The 19,294-nt window shown below is 54.2% G+C and overlaps 1 protein-coding gene and 1 long non-coding RNA gene across 6 annotated transcripts in view; both read right to left on the bottom strand.

Moving 5' to 3' along the window:
* Positions 1–19,294, bottom strand: part of GSE1 (Gse1 coiled-coil protein) — a 416,570-nt gene that overhangs the window by 161,051 nt on the left and 236,225 nt on the right. The gene's annotated exons all lie outside the window — the stretch shown is intronic.
* LOC112474581 overlaps positions 17,019–19,294 on the bottom strand; it is a 13,327-nt gene continuing 11,051 nt past the window's right edge. Inside the window, exons 3-4 of one of the 2 annotated variants that reach the window (XR_003044423.1) lie at positions 18,813–18,882; positions 17,019–18,317 (exon numbers count right to left, since the gene is read on the bottom strand). This is a non-coding gene — a long non-coding RNA (uncharacterized LOC112474581). Of the gene's footprint in view, positions 18,883–19,294 lie in introns of both variants that reach the window. The other variant, XR_003044422.1, reaches the window with a different exon arrangement.

Raw genomic sequence — 19,294 nt, 5'->3', positions numbered from 1 at the left:
CTGCATGGGAAATCCAGCTCTGGCCTCCAGAACGATCGATTCACTGGGGCCGCCCAATGACGCTCTGAAGCGGGGACTGTCTGTGGCTCTTGACAAATGAGGAATCTGAGACTCGGGGACCTTGGACGAATTACCCCAGGTCTCTGGGCTCCTGGATCCTTTCCAGCAGGACAAACTTCCCCTACTGTGTCAAAAATTCAGCCTCCCCTCCCCCAGCCTTCCAGAGATCTTGATTAGGTCTTAACACCCTATCACCAATTTAAAGATTTCAAAACATGTTTGCATTTGAGTCTCAAAACCCAGTGAGACAAGGCTGTCTTTTACCAGTTATCCAAGAGCAAAGGTTCCAGAAGCCCTGAGCATTTGAGCAACTTGCCAAGGGTCACATGGCCAGGACTAGGACAGGGATCTGGACTCTAGCTCCAGAGCTCTCTCCTCGGCCCACGGTGCCCCTCTGCCTCAGAACACGTGCGAGAGGGTCTCTCTAATTAGCCTGATGATGGCTCAGCCACTTTTGGGGAATAAGCCATCACCATCCTGGGTCTTCCTGTCCCTTTCTCTCCTCCCCGCAGGAGGGTCACAGAACACCAGAACGCCCATATTCTAAATAATGCAGCGCGAGGAGTCCAGAGTGATCACAGCCTGAAGGAAGGCTGCTGGCCTGACCTAGAAACTTCTGAGCCAGGCTGAGCCAGGCTGAGCCAGGCCAGGCCGAGGTTCTGCTGGCTAGTCAGGCAGTTACCATTGTACTGTCGACCCCTGTTTTCAGGCAGAGTGATGCAGACAGCCTATACAGGTGAGGGCGGGGGTTGGGCCTGCCACATCCTCCTGTGTGAGGATGCCACTGAGGCCCCTCACCCACCAGGGCTGTTCCCTAATCATCGGATGAGAGGGTCTTGCTTGGTGAGCCCTAAAGCCCCTTCCAGCAATCTGAGTCTGTAGTGGGGTAAAGAGTGCCCCCCGCCCCCGCAAATTTATGTCCACCCAGAACCTCAGAATGTGATTTTATTTGGAAATATGGTCTTTGCAGATGTAATCAGTTAAGATAAGGTCACGCTGGATTATGGTAGGCCCTTAATCCAATATGCCTGGTGTCCTTAAAAGAAGACAGCCACGTGACAGAAGCAGAGACTGGAGCGATGCAAGCCAAGAAACACCAAGGATCACGAATGGCCACCAGAACACAGAGAGTGCACTGGTGCTGTTCTAAGACACACAGTTTGGGGTAATTCGCTATGGCAGCCGTATAAATCCAGCAGAGTCTAAAACTCAAACCCGGTTTGCTGGGAATGTGCCGAGGTTGGGGCCTGCCTCAGGGCTTTTTCCCATGCTGCCACAGCTCAGCGGAGCACTCTCCCAGATATCACAGGCTCACTTGTTTCAGGCCTCTGCTCAAAGCCACTTCCACACAGGCCTCCCCTGCCCAGCCCACCGACATTAGCCCCTATCTCTCGCCCCGGCTATATTTTTCTTCTTAATGCATATCACTACTGGATCAAGCACCTCTTATCAGTGTTTATTGTCACACACACACGCACACACACACGCACACGCACACGCACACACGCACACACGCACACGCACACACACACACACACACAGACAACATAAGCTCCTCCAGGGTAGGCGCCACACACACACACACACACACACACACAGACAACATAACCACATAAGCTCTTCCAGGGTAGGCATCTACCTCGATCCTTGCTTTGTCCCCAGCTCCATGCACATAGCCTAACACATGGCAGGTGTTCAACAAACACTTATAGGATGAACATGCATGATCTGGGCCCAGCACCAAGCTAGGCAACCTCTGGAAAGGTACTGTGAGGTCACGGGTCATAATTCTTCAGGGACAGAGTCCTCCAGACAGGAAAATGCCTGAATGAGCTCTCTCTCTGTGAGGTGGCCTGGCAGAGAGTTAAGGGTCTGACATCAGGAAATTACCTGGGTTCGAATCCAGCTCTGACACTTCTGAGCTGTGCAACCTCAGGCAAGTTGCTAAACCTTTCTCGGCCCCGTCTATAAAATAGGGATATCAAAGTACCTGCCTTGTGCAGTTGTCGTGAATGTTATGAGTTAACAGAGGTGAGGCCCTAGGAACAGGGATGGCACTTCCTAAGCACCATGTGCGCATCACTGACGCTGTCCCCGTTGAGGGAATTCCTGGGAAGCTCAGTGAGGTAAGGTAGGGGGAGGACGGCTCTGAGAGGCAGGACGTGAATGGGAGGAACCTACTAGGTTCAGCGCGTGAGGTGCTGGAGACAGGGTCGAGGGGAACCCCCCACCCCCAGGCCTGTCTGGGCGGCTCCCAGGGAGCCACAAGGTTGTTGAAGAGTCAGGCTGAGTTTAATTATGGATCACACATACTTGCCATCAGGGTCCTGGAGTCCCTGTGCCCATCTGGCCCCAGTGGCCTCTGAGGGGTGGGCGTGGTGCTGAGTGGCCAGTGGTAGCTAGTTCTGCAGGCCTGACTGTCTGCCCGGGGTCAGCTCCCCAGTACCTCAGTGGCGTTCAGCAAGCAGTCCCCGAGACTCAGGTGGGGACGTGGGCAGGGTGACAGATGGCACCTCTTGTCCACATGGGCCACAAACCACAGCACCACTGAGCTGTCAGACACAGTCAGGGGCTGCATCCCCCAAGTAACAGACACTGTCTGGGCTGCGTGCAGCCAGGTCCGATGTGCCTCCCGCACCCTCGGATTCTCTGGCCCGGACACAGTCCTAGAGGAGGAGATCCCACGCTGCCTTTTTCTCAACTCTCTCACTAGGTCCCCCTGCTTCCTTCCTTCATACGACACCCAGAGGGGTCATGACTGGCCCTGCTCAAACCTTTCATGGACGCCCGTCTGGCTCCTCACCACGTCTGCGACCCGGCCCAGCCTGTGCCCTCACCTGCTCCGCGTTGCCACATTGGCCCCCTCCCCTTCCAGCCTCTGCTCCCGCCATTCCCTCTGCCCGAGCATCCTCCCACAGACAGCTGCTTCTGGGCTCACTCCCTGGCCTCCTGCAAACTGTCGATCAAATGCCACCTCCCCAACCCTCTTCCAAAATTGCAACCCAGCCCCACCCTACTTCTCCCCAGAGCACCTGCATCTGCCAACACCCCACCTCTTCTGTTGCTATACTGGTTTATTGTCTGTCCCTGAAGGCACAGATTGCTATCTGCATGTGTCCGGGGGTCCTCAGTTCTTCAGGAATAGTGGATAAGGAGAAAATCGATCCTGGGCCCCTTCTCCTGGCCCCAGGGTCTCACACAGAGGAGGCCTCAATCGACACCCACTGTCCATGTGTACACAGCCAGGGCAGTCCACCCAAGGCTGCCAGCAGCGAGGGAGCGGGGAAGCTGCAGCAGAAGTGGCTAAAAAAGCTCTTTCCAGCTGCACGAATTCTGCCCCTGGGATGATGGGGGCATGTGGAACCCAGCTGCACCCCCTCCTCCTGGCACCCACAGGGAACACCTGGAGCAGGGCTGGGGGTATCCAGGCGGCTGGAAGGAGGAGGAAAGAAGCCTGCCCTGTGGTTGGGGTCCAGTGTGTGGCCACCGCACCCCAAGAGAGCATGGGCAGGCTCAGGCAGGAGCTAATGGCTGTGCCCCATCCAGCAGACTTGGCCAGCATTAATTTGACCACATATACACACGCTAATCAGCTGTAACCGTGGCACCCAGCTCAATTCAAATTGATTTACTGAGCCTGGAAATGGATACAAATGTGATTAAAGGCTTTTTATTTTACATAGGTTCTCTATAAAATGATTTAAATCAATTGCCCGGCAGGCCCCACGCTATTACTGCACAGAGCCTCCTCTTATATTGATGGATACAGTGCTTTGAGCTAGAGCTGGGGTGTCAGCAATACGCTCCCACCCAAAGTCGGGGCGGCCACAACATCTGCTGGTCATGTGTTCACCTCCACTCAGGGTGCCCCTCTGTGGCAGCCAGGCTGGCCTGGCACCCTTGAGATGGCAACAAGAGCTGGTACGTGAGGTAGGCATGCCTGGGCGCAGACTGGCGTCTCCATGGCGACAGCCTCTTGTCCATTATGCCCACCTCTGGACACCTCAGGGGACTAGTCCTGAGCCTGAAAGGTCAAGCTCAAAATCTAGGCCTCTAAGGACGGTGCTAGAATGGATGCTTCTGCAGACCTTATCTGCCGTACCCTGTGGCCACTTTTCTCAGATGAGGAAACTGAGGCAAAGGGATGTGAGTTGGTAAACGGAGTCTCAAACAGACTAGTCACAGGTGGAGGAGACTCCGGGTCTCCTGGGTCCCAGGCCATCCAATTCTTCCATCAGAGCCTTGCTACCCTAAGTGAACACCTAATGGCTGCCGCGATTTCCAGGACGCTGTACCTGGAAGCCCCAGCCCATGGGAGCGCTCAAGACAGAGCTAGGGGCACAGCCCGATGCCCAGCACAGGGGACATCAGGCAACATCCAACAGGCCAAGGACAGGTCAGTGCCACCACGCCCTCTGTATGCTGTCTGGGGCCACAGACCAGGGGCTTCAAACAATAGAAATTCATTCTTTCGTATTCTGGAAGCCAAAAGTCTGAAATCGAGGTGCCAGCAGGGCTGTGCTCCCTCTGGAGGCTCTGGGGAAGGATCCTTCCTGCCTCTTCCAGCTCCTGGTGGCTCCAGGCATCCTTGGCTGTGGCCGCATCATTCTAATCTCTGCCTCCATCTTAACATGAATTCTCCCCTTGTCTGGCTGTCTCTCTTCTTCTTACAAGAACCCCAGTCGTTGGATGTAGGGCCCACCCTACTCCCGCATGACCTTATCTTAACTTGATTACATCTTCAAAGACCTTATTTCCAAATAAGATCACCTTCTAAGATTCTGGGTAGTTGTGAATTTTGGGGAGAATTTATTCACCCTAGTACAGATGGCGTCTGAGCCACCTGTGAAGGGCCCATCTTCTTCTAAAGGAGGCGTGGAGCATTCAGGAACTGAACCAGAAAGGCAAGACTTGTGGCAGGGCGCTGGGCTCAGGCCTGGGTCCATGGGCTGCACAGTCTCTGCTCCTTGGAGAAGTGATCTGTCACCCCTGTCTCTTCCCAGGGGCTTCTGCGGCCTGTTCCGAGCACCTGCAGAAGTAGGATGGGCGCTCCAGCTATGAGCCACCCGGCGCCCTGGCAGGCTCCTCCCGTGGCTGGGTTAGGCCCACAGAGCCTGCAGACAAGCGAGGCGAGTAGGGGAAAAGGACCTCAGGCATCCTCAGGGCAGGGTTTCTTGTTCAGCACGATTCTATCAGTCCTGCTCAAAACCCCTAGACAGGGGAGGAGCAGCACGGGGCAGGGAGGGAGTTTCGTTTCCATTCCAGAGCTGTGCTGCCTGGTACAGTAGCCGCTAGCCGCAGGAGGTGATTTAAATTCAAAGTTAAACTAATTAAAATTAAATAAAATTTAAAATTGCATTCCTCAGTCGCACGAGCCACGTGTAGCTGGTGGCTACCACATGGGATGGTACAGATATAGAACACTTTTCACCATTGCAGAAAATTCTACTGGATGGCCACTCTAGGCTCATTTTTCATTTTCACGGGTAAAACAATTATTGCGAAAAAAAAACCACCCAACCTAATTATTTAAAAAAAAAATCAAAGTATACAGGACTGTTGATTTCCTTTTACACCAAATTTGACCCCTGGGGGGCTTTCTGAGTCAGGAGTCTTCTCTTGACTGACCTTTCCACCATCACTGACCAAACGGTATACATTCCCCAGGGTACAGCCCCCGTCTCAGCTCTGAGAGGTTGCCCACCACCTCTCCCCACTCTTGCCTAATTCTTGCCCTTGCCTAATTCTCCGGTCCACTCCAACTTCTCCCAGAGGCCCCGCAAGGCCCTCCTCCACAGTCTCAGACGCTCCGTCCTCCGTTCTCTACCTCAGCAACGTCTAGGCACCCTGCAAAACCCCACTCTAACTTCATGGCCTAAAGGAAGCCTGGTCCTACATCATCTTGTGTTTCCAGCTCTTGTGGCATTTTCCACCCTGAACTTGAGTCGCTTGTTCATCTGGCCTTCCCTATTTGGCTGTGAGCATTTTGTAACCAAACTAGTCAGTCTAATACTGGCAGGGAGCAGGTATTCTGGATGTGCTGTCAAAATAAGCCAGAATTCTCTCTCTACTATAAAGCTTTAACATGTGCCCAGAGCCCTGTAAAACATGATAGCTGTCAGCTGCATGAAGAAATGAGTGACAGAGACCAGGGGTCAGGTTTTTTCCTCCCTCCATACTCTGAACACACATGTAAGCACACAGTAGGGGCTTAATAACTGGAGGGGGACAGACAATCTGAATTAAGTGGGGAAAAGGTTGTAAGAGGAGGAGGATATTTTGGAAACAATAGCTGGAAAGATGATTAAGGCAATGAGGTGGGTGGGGCCTGTGTCCTCCGGGAGGGCAGAAGCCCCTGCAGAAGCCCACTCAATTTCTCTGTTCTTCTACTGCCTCTTTCCTGGCTGCAGATGGCAGGGCAGCCACCTGCAAGGTCACTGTGAAGCTGGGTACTGGCTCCCTGAATGATTTAAGGCCATTCTCCCAGGCTCCCCTTGCCTGCTCTTGCTAAAAGTCTCTATGGCCAGGGCTGCTGCTGTCTCTTGACCCCTCATTGCTGCTGACGCTGCTCAGACAGCCCTAAGGAGTGCTGTGTGATACAGAGGGACATCAGCGATGAGTCACCGTGGCCTGAGCAGCCCTTTGTGAAGCCAGAAAGCACAGCCTTGGGATTCTTCCTGACGCCTAAGGCAACTTGTTTCTCTCCTCACTACACTTCTGACACCACTTGTGTGGGGGTTTCTATAACAACCAACTCACCTGGAATCTCTGACACTAACTGCCTGGAGCTGGCCTAGACCCCACAGGTCAAGGGCTCAGTCCCAAGAGACTGCCCCGCTTCAGATGCCAATCCCAAGTCTCTGTACTTCTGGCCAACTAGCTATAAATCAGGGGTTCCCATAATCCCCTCTGCAGGTTCAATAATCTGCTAGAAAGGCTCACAGAACTCAGGAAAACACTTCGCTCAGATTTACTGGCATATTATAAAGACTACGATTCAGGAACAGCCGTATGGAAGAGATGCCAAGGGTGAGGTATGGGGGCGCTGAGCTTCCCGACCCGCTCTAGACGTCCCATCTTCCTCGCACTTCACCTTCACACATGAGCCAACCCGGACGCTCTCAGGTGTCCACAGTTTAGGGATCTTTATCGAGGAATTCACGGCGTAGGCACAGTCGATCACTGTCTCAGTCTCCTCACTCGGGAGGACAGGGATGTGGTGCCAAAAGTTCTGAGCTTCTAATCATGGCTGGGTCTTTCTGGCGATAGGCCCCCATCCTGAAGCCATCTAGGAGCCCGCCCAGCGTCGCCTCATTAGAACGAGGGTATGCGTATCACCCAGGAAATTACGAGGGTTTTAAGAGTTTTGTGTCAGGAACCAGCGGCAGAGATCAAATATATATTCCTTATCATGTCACACCTGCCTCCTCTCTGAAGGACATGGCCCTGGCGTCTGAGGGCCCAGCCTCTGTTGCTGTTCTATTCAAGGCCACATGGCTAGGGGTTCTCACGAAGACTTGGGGCCAGACCGCCTGTGTTCACATCCTGGCCTGCCATTCCTAGCTGTGACCTGGGCAAATCGCCTAGCTGCTCTGTGCCTCAGTTTCCAGTCTGTCACACAGGCATAAGGATGGAAGGCATCATGTGGTTGCTGTGAAATTTAAATGAGTTTCTGTTTTCTTGGCTCCCAGCGAGCCCTCAGTGTTTATTAAATCAACTTGTCCAGGCTACAAATACAGACAGTACAAGGACTGTCAGGCATCTCAGACACGACCCGCCACAGCTGGGACAAATTTGACAGTCCCCAGAACTCAAGTCTGCAGAGACAGTACTTAAAACATGTATCTGCATCCATGTGGGCCTCAGCTCTCCAGGAAACAGCAGGAAGGGAAAGCTTAGCAGGCAAGGTAAACTCAGCCTTCCTGGGTTGAAAATTATATCTGAGTTAACACAGAACCTTCCCGGGGTGGTGGAGGTGGCGATGCGAATGAACTCTTAACGGCCAAGTTCAAGTAGGATGTGACAACTTGCAATGCTCTCTCTGATTTCTGTCCCTTCCCAAGTGGACGGCGGGCCTGTCCTCTGGGGCCGGGCAGCAGCTAGAACCTTCTGGGGTTTGTGACCCTGTTCCTCCAGGGGAAGTTCACGGATCCCTGAGTCGGAATCCCCTGGGGGCATATTCAGCACCAGGCGGACAGCCTTGGGTCCCTGGGGCACCTACGCTAAGTGGAACTGAGGTCTCTGCCTCTCCATCGAGGTAGACTAAGCACAAAGCAACCATGTGAGGAACTAGTAAAAAATTCTAGTTTAGCTTTAATTCTGTGCAGCCTACATCTAGCAACATCTAAACTCATTCCAACAAATGCTCACTGGGTAGCCAGGAGCAAAGATGGCAGGGAGGGGAGCACGAGAGCTCCCTCTCAAGTAGGGAACCTAGGATGCACCCCCAGTTAGAAGGGGTGGTGAAGAAGAGGCTCCCGAAGGAGGTGATATGGAGAGAGGGCATCACCTGGACATGGGAGACATAGTGCTCCTGGTGGAGGGGACAGTTGGGCCTTGTGTAGTGTGGAGACAGGTCCAGGAGGGGCTCCAGGAGGGGCTCCAGAGAGGGGTTCGAGTATGGGGGCAGGAGGGGAAGATGAGGCTGAATAGGTGGGTGAGGAGCGCCCTGAAAATACCGAGGAGGCGCTCCACACCAATGCCAGCTGGCCACAGGGAGCCACAGAAGGTTTCTCACAGAGGGAAGACAGGTCGGTTCGGAATTGTGAGATTCTACGACGGGAGAAATGTCATCCTCCTGAATTGAGCCACCAGCATTCGAGGGCAACTGTGACTGCACGACACGGACACTGAGGCAAATGGGGGGTGAATTTTGCCCTTGGGGGGCTTCCCAGGACTCTCGTGCATGAGTGTGTGTGAGGCGAGAGAGCAGACTCGTGCGGGTGAGGGCACGCATGAGCATGTGGGAGTACGTGTACGTACATGTTTCCGAGTATACACGTGTGAGACAGTGTAGGTGTGAACTGTGAAAATGTGTGTGTTGGCTGAGTGTGTGAATGTGAGAGTAGCGATATGAGTGAGCATGAGTATGAGTGGGTGTGTGTAAGGTGCATGTATGAGGAGGCATGTGTGTAAGACAGTATGGGTGAGAGTGACGGTGAATGCATGAGTGTGAGAATGTGCCAGTGTGCATGGGTGTGTAAAAGCCCTGTGTATTATGAAGAGTTTTCGTATTGTGAGTATGCGAGGACACGTGTGTGGAAATGGGAGAAAGGGGGAGCGCGTGTGAGAGAGGGAGGCTGCACCGTGGGTCCAGGTGTTGGTGAACCCCGGCAGGGTGCTGCTCAAGCTCAGGCAGCGCCCCCCGCCCCCAACCGCCCACTGCTCTGTTATTTCCCCATCTGTAAAATGGGGCCACGACACCTCCCTAGTGGGCTTCAGCATGAGAACAAAGGCTCTGTCAAGGTGAGACAGTCCACCCCCGTCCCGGTCCAGGCCCACGGTGGGTGCTGGGCAAAGGGGCTGTTCTCCTTTCCGACAGGTGTTTGAGGGGCAGGAGGGGACGCAAGCAGAAGCTCCTAGGACCCCTGGCCCCTGGGATGGGCTGGGCAGGGGTCAGGTGGGCAGGAGAAGCAGGGCAGGGGTAAGGCATGGAGGGCAGCTCCTGCCAGCCTGCCATCCCCAGGGAGGATGGCATCAGGCTCCCAATTACAGGAACAATTAGGCGCACTGATGCACAGCCAGCCGCCTCGGCGCCACCTCGAGAGTGACAAGCCGGCCCGGCGGGCTGCGTGGGGCTTTAATCCCGGGAAGGCTCTCGAGTGTTAATGGTGCAAGCAGGCTCATTAGCTGTAATCCATCTGTCCTTAATGCGGTGCTGCTGGTACGGGGCTGCAGGATGAAGGATGCCCTCCCAGGGACAGCAGGCAGGCATGGCACTCCGCAGGGCTGCGCCCCACTCCCTCCTTCCCTGCTCCGAAAAATGAAAGGCAGGCAGGGGTGAAAGCACGGGGAAAGAGAGGACAGAATCCTGCTTCCTCCTGATTGGAGAACTGGCTGTGCAGAGGCTGGATCTGGGACTTGGCTGCACCCTGCTGTGTGACTGCAGGCAAACTGCCTTCCCCCTCTGGGCCTATGCTACGATCTGGGAAGAGGCAGGGGCTGGAACGGATGCCTTCAGGGCACAGGAAACCTTGAGCGAGTGGCCTTGAAGTGCCTGTCTCTGGGCTCAGGCTGTCTCTCCACTTGTCTGGGGAAGTGTGGTGGCATGAATTCGACCCGGAATGTTCCCGATAGTTTTCCGACAGCTATGAATCCTGCCTTTGTCGGTGGCGGCAAAAGTAGCCCTACCATACCATCTGGACAGTGGGTGACCTGGCCCAAGGCCAAGGACAGGTGCTGAGGAATCAAAGCTGAATGCGGACTAAACAGGTAGATGCCTCAGGCTCAACTCAGGTGCAGCTGTGCCCAGGGCGGCTGTGGGTACCCTAGACCCCAGGGGCAGGCACCAGGTAGATGGCACCTCCATCATGCTGTCATGGCAGAGCAAAGACCATGAGCTGGAAGGAGAGACAACGGACAGCAGAAGAGCCGGCTACAGAGAAAAGAAGGGGTTGGGGGTTCCGGGCTGCCTGGGTCCCAGTCCCAGCTCTGCTGTGTGACAGTGGGGAGGTTATTAGCCTCTCCGTGTCTCCATCTCCCCATCTGTGAACCTGGAGGAAGTAGCAGCCCCCTCCGAGGGCTATGAGGAAGGTGAATGACGCGCACGAAGCCATCTCCAACAGGCCTGGTCCCCGCAAGCAGCCATGTCAGCCATTGTCATCTGAATTATAGCCGTTCCCCGGCTTCTGTCGCTTGAGGGCCGCTTTGTGATTTTTACCATATCTGCACTCTCATATTATTTACTTAGTACTCCTTCCAATCAACCAGTTGTTTTTGTTTCTGGAGGGATAATTTATGTCAACTAACTTTTTAAAAAAAAACAATTTACAACCAGAAGGAAGCTGTCATCACCAGCGGAAATGAAAATGCGGCACCCCATCCCAAATCCTCCCAGATTTCTGAGCCCGGCACCTGCTCCCTTGTTCGAAGAGAATAAGCAAAAGCTGGAGAGGTGCACGGGCCCAGGCCCCGGATGGCCACTCTCACTGCGGGGTCAGTAAGATCGGAGGAATGGGGACACTACAGTTGGGTTTCACTCAAGGTAATGTTCCCATAGGACACAGAAGGGTCTCCTGTGCCCCATGAAACCGTACCTACTGCAGATCCACAGGCCTCTGTAGGTGAAACATCACAATCCCTGAGGGTCTTCGGAAGTGGGACCACCTCTTCTCCTCACAGGAAAGAAAACGGAACCAGCTTCACCAAGCCCAGATGGCCGGATTCCAGGCCCATGGTCTGCCTCTGAACTGCCCCAGCCTCGGTTTCCCAATCTGAAATGTGGGGCACTCTGTCTACCCCTCTCCTAAAGATTACTGGGGGGTTTCAACCAGCACACAGGTCTGAAAGCCTCCCCCATCCGTGGGCCAAGGGGCTGCCAGAAGCAGAGAGTCTGTGCCCACAGGGATGGGCCCGGAAGCCAGCTGGCCACAGAAGGGGAGGACGCTGTACCGAGGCCTGCTGTCTCCCCGATGTTCTTCAATTATTCAAACAATAACCGCACCCTTATTTAAAGTCTAGTCTTGCATTTGCTGCATCCGGCGGCGAGCACCAGAGCCTGCTGGTAGATTTACGCAGGGACAGGCTCCCACTCACAAAGTCAATTAATTAAGCAAACACTTTGCCAGCAGGTTCTCAGGTGTGCAGCTGTGAGGCTCACTGGTCTCAGCCCACCGCCTCTGGGACACTCGATCCCACAGGGCCTGCCAAGTGGGTGGGGACAGCAGCCCGGGCTTGGGCAGTGGCTGGTGGAAGAGAAAGGGCACAGAAAGTACTGTTCACAGGGCACCTACTAGGCGCCAGGCCTGGAATGGACCCGCAGGCACCAAAAGGGTTCTTCTAGCCCTCACAACCAGTTTCTAGCCCTCACAGCCAATGTACAGATGGGGAAACTGAGGCACAGAGCAAGGGTTAAAGGTCTCAGAAAGGGGGGTTAACTCCAGACACTCCCCTCCACATGCACACTCCAATTTTTGCTCTCCCATTACCCACCTAGGCAGTAACAACAGCCACCACTATACAGCGTTTAGAACGGTCTGACCTTGAAAAGATGCTTGCCATCCACGTAGTGCACTGTTTTCATATCAACCCCACAGGTAAAAACCATTCTTATCCACATTTTATAGGGGGGAAACTAAGGCACAGAATGCTTGAGTGACTCACTCAAGGTCACACATGAGGTAAGTGCTGGGGTGGGGATTTGAACCCAGGCTGCCTGGCCCTGGTTCCTCCTCTCTGAGCTGGGCACCAGCGTTTCTGGACATGCACCCACTCATTACCGTGCCAGGCCCAGCTCAGAGTCTGTCCTCTTCTCCAGAAGGCGCCTGCGTGTACTCTTGTGCTCTCACCTGGCAGGACTAAGCACCACCCCGGATTAAACGCAGATGATAGATGGTTCTGGAATGTTCTGGCAGATTCTGGTGGGTTCTGGCACTGGACCACTCACATCTCATACATCTGCTCTTCTCCAGGTAACGATGACAGCCAGCAGGAGGAGGGTACTTAGTTTACAAAGGTCTTTTGCAACCATCTGTGCCCCCAACATGATAACTGGAGGATTGTCTGTTTTACAAGTGAGGATGTGAAACCCAGAGGTGAGATGACTCAGGCCAGGTCACCGGCCTCCAAGGGGCACAGTAAGGGGCCATCACATCTCATACATCTGCTCTTCTCCAGGTAACGACGACAGCCAGCAGGAGGAGGGCACTTAGCTTACAAAGGTCTTTTGCAACCATCTGTACCCCCAACTGAACATGATAACTGGAGGGTTGTCTGTTTTACAGGTGAGGATGTGAAACTCAGAGGTGAGATGACTCAGGCCAGGTCACCGGCTTCCAAGGGGCACAGTAAGGGGCCGGGTCTCCAGATATCACCCAAAGGGCCAACATGTCCTGTAGAGGTCACTAAGCATGGTGGCTGAGGCTGTGAGCAGGGGAGTAGGGCTGGGTTACACTCCAGCTCTGTCACTTCCCACCTGTTCACCTCAAGAGGTTGCAAGTAATGACTCTGGGACTCAGTTTCCTCATCTGTAAAATGTGGGTAAAAACAGAAGCGTCTCTTCATTCCAGCTGCTGTGAGAATAAGAAGTCAGGCAAAAGGACGCGTGTGGCACAGGGCCATCCTTACTGTACTTCTTCCTGGCTTCTACCCACATCTCCCAAAGTGCCAGAGTGCTTGTCCTATACAACGCATGACTTGCTCTAGCAGCAGAATTGGTGGTGTCAGGTAAAAAGAGATTGCCAGGCCCTGTCTGCACCAGCTCATCTCAGCTCCTGGAAACTGACCGCACCAAGCACTCCCAGCAAACAGTGATTGATTATCCAAGCCCTGGCCCATGTAAAGGACGGAGGATTTTAGCTCAGCTAAAACATCTCGATTCATTCCCCACTAGGAAGGAGGAGGAGTCCATCTACAGAAGACTAACTTCCATTTCTCGATCGGGGTTCCTTTCACCTGGGATGTCCTTTTATACCTTTCTCATCCATCTGAAAAACTACACGCCTCTCAAAATCCCTCTCCTGCATCACAGCCCTCTGCGCCCCCCGCCAGGTTCACCGAGCCTGATGCACACGGTTCAAAAACCACCAACCGCGAGCCAGGCACGGCGCTAAGCACTTAACGTGGTTTATCTTTGCTCATCTTTCGAAAAAGGAGGTACCATTTATCTCCATTTTACAGATAAGGAAACTGAGGCACAGAGCGGCTGAGCTATGTGCTGAGGCTGCACAGCTGGCCAGGGGTAGAGCCTGGACTCGAATCTGGGAAGTCTGGCTCCAACCTCAGGGAGGTCTGGCTGTGTCAGGCAGAGCCGGTGTCAGGACTGGCTGGAATCGGTGGAATAGTAAAGGCAAACACCAAAACTGGAGGGAGGAGGCTACACGGCCCAGGGAGGGAGCAAGGGCAAACTAAAAAATAAAACTGAAATCTGAGTGAAGGCAGAACACGCTGTCCCGGGAAGCGGGGGGTGGTGACAGAGACCTGTGGTTTCTGTGCACGCTGCTCCCTGGGGGACCCGCCAGCGCTGGCTCAGCGCGGAACCCAGCTGCTCGGGGCGATTATTATTTCAGGAGCGGAGGGAGGCGGGGAGGGCTCTGGGCCTCAAGCTGAAACCTCAGGGAGGGGGCGCTGGGGTGTCAAACAGAAAAATCACACTGGGGGACCCTGGGACCTCCGATGGTGCCGGCCATCCAATCTGGCCCCCACTCTTCCCGAGGAGGCTTGGCTGCCCCCACTAGCTGCCACACCTGCTATGAAAATGACACCCCTTGGTGAATGGTCCCTGCTCTGTCTCTTGGGAGGGCAATCGGATACCGCATGCAGAGCAGGAACAGGCCAACGGGCCGCTGATCTTCTTGGGGTAGCTGGTGATTGGAGGGGGGGCTGCTGGGTTTCCGAGGAGTGGCAAAGCCCAAGAAGGTAGGCTCAGGAATAAGAGGGGGCAGCAGTAAGTCTCCCCATGGACCTATGAGCAGGTAAGGGAGGGTGGGGACAGAGGCTTATGGAGGTCACAGACTTGCTTCAGTAAGAAGCTGAGATACAGAAGGCTCTAGAAGAACAAGTCTTGCCTTACCCCGTGGGGCCCCTAATTTCCCTCCATCCCCATCTAAACATCTGCCTCTTGCCTATGCAGCATAACATTGGGTTCAGGCAGTAGACTCTGAAACCAGGCTGCCCTGATTCTTATGGCCAATGACCATGGCGGGTAACTTGGCCTTTCTGTGCCTCGGTTTCGTGATCTGTCATATGGAACAGCATCAACGCCCACTTCATTAGGGTGCTGTGAGAGTACAGAGATTTCCACAGTGCTCAGAGAGGGCCAGCAACACAGCAGACAGACACCAGAGAAGAGGCGCCCATCGCTACACCATTTCCGCTGCACCATCCTAAGCACCCTGCGGCCCTCTGAGCTTCAGGCCCTCTAATTCGGACACAGAGGCTGGAGAGCAAGCACCAGGAAGCTTGACGTTGCAACCAAAAATGAGGGGACCTGAGCCTCAGTCTCCCCGCTGCATACTGGGCATGGAAAAAGCCCCATCCCAGCTGCTGAGGCCTCTGTGAAAGGGCCCGGGCCAGCCTCGGGCACACGGTGACATGAGAAATGTTCATTCGACCATGACGATAGATACCCAAAGCTGCTCCCCTATAACTGCACTCAGCGTCCCCCAGGGTCAACAGGAAGTCCATCAAGTGGGGATAGGCAGTGAGTTAAAAACTTGGAGGCCCAGAGAATCGAAAACACATATCCACACAAAACCTTGGTCATGCTCACACAACACTATTCACAATAGCCCAAACATGAAACCACCCAAATGTCCATTGACGAATAAATGGATAAACAAAATGCAGTCTACCCACATGCCGGAATATTACTCAGCCATTAAAAGGAGTGAAGTCCTGACACACACTATAAATAGATGAACCTTGAAACAATTATGTTCAGTAAAGAAGCCAGTCAGAAATGGCCATAAATTGTATCATTCCATTTATGAAACGTCCAAAATAGGTGTATTCGTAAGAGACAGAAAGCAGATTCGTGGTTGCCAGGGGCTGGGGTGGAGGAGGATGAGGAGTGACAGCCAATGGGTATGGGGCTTCTTTTCGGGGTGATGAAATGTTCTGGAATGAGACAGTGGTGAAAGTTGTACAATTATCTATCTAAACATACTAAAAACTATTTGTACACTTGAAAAGGTTGAATTGTACGACACGTGAACTACATCTCAACAAAACTGCTGAAAAACCAAAAACCCTTGAAGCCTATTCTGTGCCCAGCAAGTGACTCCAAGGGCCCAGGAGGCCAGAGGCATGCATGAGGACAGAAGGTGGAGCGTGCGGAGGCACCCACTTGGGGAACGGCCTGCCCAGGGTGGAAGTCGGTCCCTGGCCAGGACGCCACGGCTCACGAGCAGGCAGCACATGGTAGGAGGTCTCTCATGGTTTCAGTTTGGGCTAAAGAGTTGGGAAACACATAAAACAGAAAATGTATGCAGAGTCTTTATTGAGCACCTCCTACATACATGTTCCAGGCACTGAGGACAGGCTGCTGAGCTGAAGAAAATCTAGTCCCTGCCTTGGTGCAGCCCAGCTCAGCAGAGTGACACATAGAATCGAGAAGTCATACGACCAAATCCAAACAAAGTGGGCCCAGAAAACGGGCCAGAAAACAATCAGAAGGAAGAGCTGGGGTCTGCTAGGAACGGCATTACAGAAAGTGGGAACAGCATGTGCAAAGGCTGTGAGGCAGATGAGAATGTAAGGAACTCCAAACAGCTGGCAAGGCTGGACCCCGAGAATAAACAGCAAGAGCGGCAGCTACAAGGACCTATGACTGGGGCAATGGAAATCTGTCTGCTTCATTCTGTACCCCAAACACTTAAGACGTCCCCACCAGGCCATGACAACGTGGGGTTTAAAGCACAAAGTGCTGTTCCAGGTTTGCACACGGCTCACCTTATCTGGGACCGTCAGACGCATGTGAGAGTGAAAAATTAGTAGGCGCAAGGAGACCCCAGCATCGCTTACCTATCTGCAATTCTCTGAATGTCATCCTCATCTTGATGGGCCCCACCAAACTGCCAAGGAACCCCCTCTATGTACTCCAGGCCTTCGGGAGCCAGTCATGTTCTTAGACAGGGGCCCTCACAGGCCTCAAGAAGAGTTATTTCCCACTGGGCTCTCACCTCCTCTTTCTTCTCGCCAGAGGCAAGATGCTCCATTTCCCTCCCGAGACAGCCTCCTGCCTGGGATCCTGGGATCACAGGCCCAGGCACCCAGGAACAGGCTCTGGGTGACATCTACAGGCCAAAGAATGCCCAGGGCTGCTGGCAACACCAGAAGCTGGGAGAGAGGTCTGGAACGGACCCTCCCCGAGCGCCTTCGGAGGGAGTATGGCCCCCCCGCACACCCTGATTTCAGACTCCCGGCCTCCAGTGCTGCGAGAGGATGACTGTCTGTTGGTCACGCCCCCGGTGTGGGAATTGTTACGTCAGCCCCAGGACACTAATACACCACTTTCCAAGAGCAGAACTGCGGACTTTTTCATTTTTCCTTGGCTACTTTGGTTGAGTGGTTTCTTTTTCTGAGTCTTTCTGGAAAGGCCAAACCAAAGGGAAGGTGGAAGGTCATCCTTTCGGGAACACGGCACGAGCACGCAGTTGGAGTCTGAGATGGTGAGGGATGCGCAGCAGCATTCACACTGGACAGGGAGGGTCAGGCCACATGGCAGGGCTGGCAGCCCCCAGCGTCCTCCTACGGGCTCAGGAAGATGTTGGTTCAGGGGGTGGCCAGGCTGCCGTGCCAGGCTTGAAAAGGAGAGAGAAATTGCTGAGAATTTACCTGCCAAGGAAATGTCTGAACTCTTCCTTGGAGCAGAGCCTTGCCAGGCCTCTGAAATCACCCTACGGCAAAGGCTGAGGACCCAAAGGCAAAGGACGAGGTCCTTGAAGCTATCATCTATCTCACGACTCAGGTGAGATGACTGGCAACCTTCTGACCGGAACCGAGGCGAAGGGAACGCTGTCTGCCTGTTTTGGGCTCTGGAGCCCTTGCCCACCTCACGTCCCTCTGGTGACTCAGTGCGCCCGGTGTATCGGAAAAAGGGGTCCCAGCCAGGACCAAATGGACACCTTCCACCACACCCCCCGCCATGGCCGCAGGTGAGGGTCTCGAGCAGCTCTGGGTCAGGAGCTTGAGTTCTAGGCAAGAAATGATAAAAGTAACGTGTTGCTAAACTGTGGCATTGTCTAAATGTACAGGTGCCATGGGAACCAGCTTGTGGTAAGGCGAGGGGCCGGCGGTGCGCTGCCGGATAAAGCTGGAGGATTATTAGCAACCCTGGTGCTGCTGTAACAGAGCCACAAACTAGGGGCCTGCACAAAACATTTATTCTCTCAGTGCCTCAGGCCAGAAGTCAGATTCCAAGGGCTGTGCTCCCACCGGGGGCTCCAGGGAAGAATCCTTCTGGGCCTCTTCCGGCTTCGGGTGGCTGCTGGCCTTCCTTGGCTTGTGGGCTCAGCTTTCTGCTCAGTTTTCACAGGGCGGTCTCTGTTTGTCTTCTCCTTCTCTTAGCAGGACACTCATCATTGGATTTAGGGGCCCACCTGGGTAATTCAGAAGGATCTTCTTTCAAGATCCTTATTTATGTCTGCAAAACCCCTTTTCCCGAATAAGGTCACATTCACAGGTTCCAAGGGTTAGGTCGTGGACACATCTTTTGGGGGCCACCATGCAGCCCATGACAGGTGAGTCTGTGAAGACCTCTAAGAGAAATGACCTGGTCAAGCTGGCACCCGGGGGAGAGAGCACCAGGCAGGAGAGCATCTGAGGCAGAGTCCTGAGCTGGGAGCATGTCTGAAGTATTCAAGAAACAGCCAGGAGAGAGTGGGCGGGGGCAGTGGGTTGGAGGAAGGAACAGCTCGTGTGCCATCGTGCCGGGGACGTGGCCTGCACTGGGAGTGAAGTAGGAGCCCTGGGGAGTTTTGGGCAGAGGGGAGACATGATGAGACCTCCTTTCTCATACGGTCTTCTGGTGCCACAGAGGATGGAGTGGGGTGGGCAGTGCAGAAGCAGGGGGACGAGCAAGTTGGCTATTGTACCAGTCCAGGTGATAGGTGCTGGGGCCAGGCCAGGCGAAGGGGACAAGAAGCCATAGGTCTGGGCTCTCATCTGGAAAAGAGCAGGCACCTTAGAGCTTCCTCCCACCCAGGGCGGCCTCCTCTCTAATAGATTTCTGATTGTCTTGTCTTCTTCCCCAACAGCCCGCCCCATCTCCTCCCTCCACCCTCCTCCCCACCCTGCCACTTTGGCAGCTGTTTGTTCCTGGGAGCAGGGAGAACAGCTGGAGGTGCAGGGAGGGAGGCCGGTGGGGGACCCCAGGCGGGTGATGCCGGAGGGGCTGTGCCAGCTCGGGCAGAGTCACATTCATTTCTCTCTGCTGCATTTCTGACAATTAAACCTGAGTGCCTTGTGCTGATGGCTTAACCCGGCCTCCGGGAGAGCGGAGAGCACTTCCCTCGCCCGAGACCCCTCACTCTAGACCCCTCATCACCATCTCTCCCCCTCCCCCCCCCCCCCTCCC

This window comes from Pteropus alecto, unplaced genomic scaffold (genome assembly GCF_000325575.1).
Source record: "Pteropus alecto unplaced genomic scaffold, ASM32557v1 scaffold7, whole genome shotgun sequence".
In the NCBI taxonomy this organism is placed as follows: Eukaryota; Metazoa; Chordata; class Mammalia; order Chiroptera; family Pteropodidae; genus Pteropus; species Pteropus alecto.
Note: the sequence above shows the minus strand (reverse complement) of the source record. Positions and strands in the feature narration are given on the sequence as shown.